Consider the following 5,630-nt stretch of genomic DNA (forward strand, 5'->3'; position numbering starts at 1 on the left):
AGAAGCCAGCATGGGAGTGGAACTCCTCTCCATCCAATGGAACCACACATGGGATGCCATCATTGTACCACCCAGTCACACACCCATTAGTTGTAAATGGATGTTCAAGATAAAATACCACTCTAACACTATGATATCTTTGTTAAAGAAGTGTCTCATTTCCAATGGGTTTACTTAGCAGCGGCAAGGTGTCGATTATGTGGGTACCTTTGGACCGATTGTCTAAATCTCCTCTATTTGTCTTCCTCTAGCCTGCGAAAACATCCACCATCTCTACAATGACTACCTAGAGATCCAAACAACTTTCCTACATGGTGTTATCTCCAACCATCTCTCAATTATGCACATCCACCTCTTACAGTCTGCTTTGCAAATCCATGTATGGCCTCAAGCAAGCATCACTACTACACTGATCCAAATATGTATTTTGCATTACCAAGAATTCTTCCTTGTTATTGTACTCTATGTTGATGACTATATAGTCCTTTGTAGTGACCTACAACTCCGTGAGATATTCAAATAGGATCTGTAACATGAATTCTACATGAAGCATTCCGGTGTAGTCCATTACTAGCTGGGTATTGAGGCTCATCACAATATAGAATGTGGAAAAACTTGATTACCCCGCTGCTAAGAATGTCCTTAGGTACCTCAAAGGGACCTCCTTCTTTGGCATCACATATTCGCATCAAAATCTACAACTGTTCGGACATGCTGAGTCTGATTGGGCATGGGACTTAGATGACTAGTGTTCCCCCAGTGGATACATCTGCCTCCCCAAGAATGGCTGCCACCACAAACTGAGTAACAATGTGAACATCCAATTCAGTTGTACCTATGACCTCGTTCAATCTAGAGTTTTTGGTATGTAGTATTGCCCCATGGAGAATATGTTTGCTGATCTATTTACCAAACCATTTGCAAAAGCACGATTAGAACTATTGTGTACCGGCATTGGTGTGTACCGGCATTGGTCTTGCAGGCACTCCATCGACTAAAGTTTATACACCCAAGTACAAAATAGCAAGAAAATACACCAAGTATCCATCCCTAGTGGGAAATGTGACCTTATTCATCCTTTCTTGTGATTAAATTCTATTGTGTACTTTTCTATTCTTTCAACTATTATAATTCCTAAACTCTGCACTTAACCCAAGTGAATGCTCTTACACTACCACACATAACTTTGAAATAGGCTTTCGCTCTCTCTTTCTAAACACAATCTTTATTCAAACACCATCAAATAACCCCACAAAATATCTTGCACAGTGTTCCTCTACAAATCTAGCCACCATCCAATTATGGTGCAAATGGAAAAGAAATCTTCCTTCTCTATGATCTCAATTCTATTGTTCCCTTGACTGTACAAGGCTTAATACAATACATGCTAACACTCAATTGAATATACATTGGATGGCTATTTTGTTGAGAAACATAATGAAATAGGAAGGGAATTTTTTTTTATGCACCAAAAACTAGTGCTCCCTACCGAGAAATATTATTTGGACTCATAACACTAAAAAGAAAAAGTTCTCATTCAAAATTTTATTCCATTATTCTTTATACTCTCTCTCTCTCTCTCTCTCTATCTTTCTCTGTCCATGCCACATGTTTTTATTGTCTACGTGGTATGCTTCTTGGCTACTTTCTATTGTTTCTACCCATGCCATAGGTCATTCACCTGTGATTTCTCTTGTCACATTGTTTTCAATATTTTTTAATGCACCATTTGTCTAGACTAGCTACTCAGAGGCTACTGAGTAGCCACTGTTCAGCCATTTGCACAATAGTTTAATTCCACCATTTGTCTAGAATTCCTACTCATTGGCTACTATGCATCTATCTTGGCCTGCTCACATGACACCCCTATGTCATATGTGGCCTTCTCTACAACATCAATCTCTATTGGCTAGCTCATCATAGCCATTCTGCTGCACAAGTCTTGCTCAATGCAGTTTCAAGCAGTCACTCGTACAAGTGCCATCATCTCTCTCCCTTATTTATTTGAGCCCTTGGGATGCCCCTCCGTGTTCTTTGGCCTTTCAACAACCCCCATTATCTCTGTCCTCTAGACCCCCATCCCTCCCTATGAAAAGCTATCAATTATAGAGTATCCCCTGTTCTCTCTAGCCGTGCATGAGACTCCCTTGCCCCACAATAAGTCCCCACTTCTACGTGTCACCCTCAAAATTCCTCTACTTCACATTCTCCTCGTCGTCGCACAGTCTCTAAAATTCACACCCATGTTGCAACATCCTTTTTGGATATAGACTATTCTCCCTTTCTATCTAGCTTCTCTATGTAAGAATGCCATGTGGCAAGTTCTTCATGATGCATCCAAAGCTCCTTCATTAAAGTAATGGCACCATAGGAAGAGTTTCTTATCTACAACACGTGGCATCATAATAGCTCTCCCTCCATATTCCTCTTATGACGACATGGAGCTCTCCTTTGTTAAGAAGAGGAACCCCCTTTGAGTGCCACATGGAAAACCTTCCTTAAGGAAATACTAAGATGTTTGATTATTTCTTAATAAAAATTTTGTAGAAATTCAGCGTTTCCTAAAGATTTATCACCTCTAAACTAGATTGTAGTATTTTCCATGGAGCACTTCCTCTCTTTGAAACTTGAAAATATGCTTGCAATGCAAGGCATGTAAACCCATGAACTCACAAGAAAGACTCTCTCCTTTACCTTCAACCTCTCATATGTCAATTGTGGTCTACCTTATTATAGGAAGCTATCCATAGGAGCCATGGACTACAGTCTTGACAAAAGGAGAGAGCTTGTGGCTCTTGCAAGACATTTGAAAGCAAGAAACTGATAGCAAGTAAGAAATACTAGTATTGGAAAGAGACATAATACTATGGACATTATTCATATATCGGTGGTGTTTTATTGTTATCACCACCAATAACATTTTAGCAAATCGTGGATACAAACAACATTGCTATTAAGGCTTTGCCAATTTATGCCGATAATATGAAATTTTCTAGCAATAATTTTCATCTAGTGTATATGTCATTTTCCTAGTCACAAAGTTCATGACGTTATTGTCATGCATATGAGTTCACATCTAAAATAGATTGTGGTGTTAGACAAGACAAGATTTTTTATGGCCTATGTTCAATCATTTGTTGATAAATATTTTGTAGACATTTAGCATTTCCTAAAGGTTTCTCATTTCTAAATTAAATTGCAATATTTTCCATCATGGAGGGTCCTCGCTTTAAAGCATCAACATAGCCTCGCAATGGAAGGCATGTAAGCCCTTGAAAAGTTTGGTGTCTAGATTGAGAGAGTTCAACAACTCCATCACTTCAAAACATAAATTCTTCTTGTACATATACATCTAGGAGAAACAAAGGAGAAAATAATAGCTTTGATGAAAGAAAATTCAACAAAAGGAGGAGAAAATTTAAAGAGAAGAGTTGCTTCTCTGCAACACGTGGCATCATAGTAGCTCTTCCCCCACACCCCTCTTACTACCACATGGAGCTCTCCTTTGCTAAGAAAAGGACTCCCCTTTGAGTGCCACATGGCAAACCTTTCTTAAAGAAATAGTAAGATGTTCGATTCTTTATTAATAAACATTTTGTAGACATTAAGAATTTCCTAAAGATTTATTGCCTCTGAATTAGACTATAGTATTCACCATGATGTAGGTCCTCACTTTAAAACTTGAAAATAGTCTTGCAATGCAGGGCATGTAAATCGATGCAATCACAATAAAGAGTCTCTCGTTTACCTTCAACCTCTCCAATCTCAACTACGGTTTGCCTTACTATAGGAAGCTATCCATAGGAGCCATTGACTACAATCTTGACAAATGGAGAGAAATTGTGGGTCTTGCAAGACATGGAAACTGGTAACAAATAGGAAATACCACTATTAGAAAGAGACATAATAATCTAGACATTATTCATATACTAGTGGTGTTTTGTTGTTATCACTACCAAAATTTCTTTAGCAAATCGTGGATACAAACAATATTGCTATTAAGGCTTTGCCAATTTATGTCAATAATATAAAAATTTCTAGTGATAATTTTCATCTATTGTATAGGTTATTTTCCTAGGCACAAAGTTCATGATGTTATTCTCATGCTATTTGTGATAAAAAATTATGTCCGTGAATGATGCGTTAACACACTCTTACTGAAATATGACTTCACATCTAAAATAGATTGTGGTGTTAGACAAGACAAGATTTTTGATGACCTATGTTCAATTATTTATTGATAAACATTCTGTAGACATTTAGCATTTCCTAAAGGTTTCTCACCTCTAAATTACTTTGCAATATTTGCCATCATGGAGGTCCTTGCTTTGAAACCTCAAAATAGCCTCGCAATGCAAGGTATGTAGTCCAATGAAAAATTTGGTGTCTGTGTTGAGAGAGTTCAAAAGCTCCATCATTCCAAAACACAAAGTCTTCTTGTACATATACATCTCCAAGAAACAAAGGGAAAAAATATATCTTCGATTAAAGAAATTGAACAAAAGGAGGAGAAAATCCAAAGAGAAGAGTTGCTTCTGTCCAACACATGGTATCATAGTAGCGCTTCACCCACACCCCTCTTACTACCAGATGGAGCTAACCTTTGTTGAGAAGAGGACTCCCCTTTGAGTGCCACATGGCAAACCTTCCTTAAATAAATAGTAAGATGTTCGATTATTTATTGATAAAAATTTTGTAGACATTCAACATTTCCTAAAGATTCCTCACCTATAAATTAGATTGTAGTATTCTCCACGATGTAGGTCCTCACTTTGAAACATGAAAATAGCCTTGCAACGTAGGGCATGTAAACCAATAAAATAGCAAGAAATACTCTCTCCTTTACCTTCAACCTCTCATATCTCAACTATGGTCTACCTTACTGTAGGAAGCTATCCATAGGAGTCATGGAAACTAGTAGCAACTAGGAAATACTACTATTGGAAAGAGACATAATACTATGGACCTTATTCTTATACGAGTGGTGTCTTATTGTTATCACCACCAATAAAATTTTAGGAAATCCTAGATACACACAACATTTCTTTTAATGCTAGACTGCCAATTTATGTCGATAATATGAAATTTTGTAGCTATAAATTTTATCTAGTGTATTGGATATTTTCCTGGTCACAAAGTTCATGATGTTATTCTCATGCTATTTACAATAAAAATCTATGTCCTTGAATGATGCATTAACACACTCTTTCTGAAATATGAGTCCACATCTAAAATAGATTGTGATTACCTATGTTCAATTAAATATTGATAAAAATTCTCTAGACATGTAGCATTTCCTAAAGGTTTCTCACTCTAAATTAGATTGCAATATCTACCATCATGGAGGTCCTCACTTGGAAACCTCAAAAGAGCCTCGCAATGCAAGGCATGTAAGCCCTTGAAAAGTTTGGTATCTGTATTCATGGTAGTAAGAGGGGTGTGGGGGAAGAGCTAGTATGATGCCTCATGTTGTAGAGAATTAGCTCTTCTCTTAGGATTTTCTACTCCTTTCATTCAATTTTCTTTAATCAAAGCTATTATTTTCCCATTTGTTGCTCAAAGATGTGAATGTACAAGAAGACTTTGGAATAATGGAGTTGTTGAACTCTCTCAATAAAGACACCAAAATT

Source organism: Dipteris shenzhenensis, chromosome 21 (assembly GCF_047967505.1).
Source record: "Dipteris shenzhenensis isolate YYH24624 ecotype China chromosome 21, Dip_SZ_1.0, whole genome shotgun sequence".
In the NCBI taxonomy this organism is placed as follows: Eukaryota; Viridiplantae; Streptophyta; class Polypodiopsida; order Gleicheniales; family Dipteridaceae; genus Dipteris; species Dipteris shenzhenensis.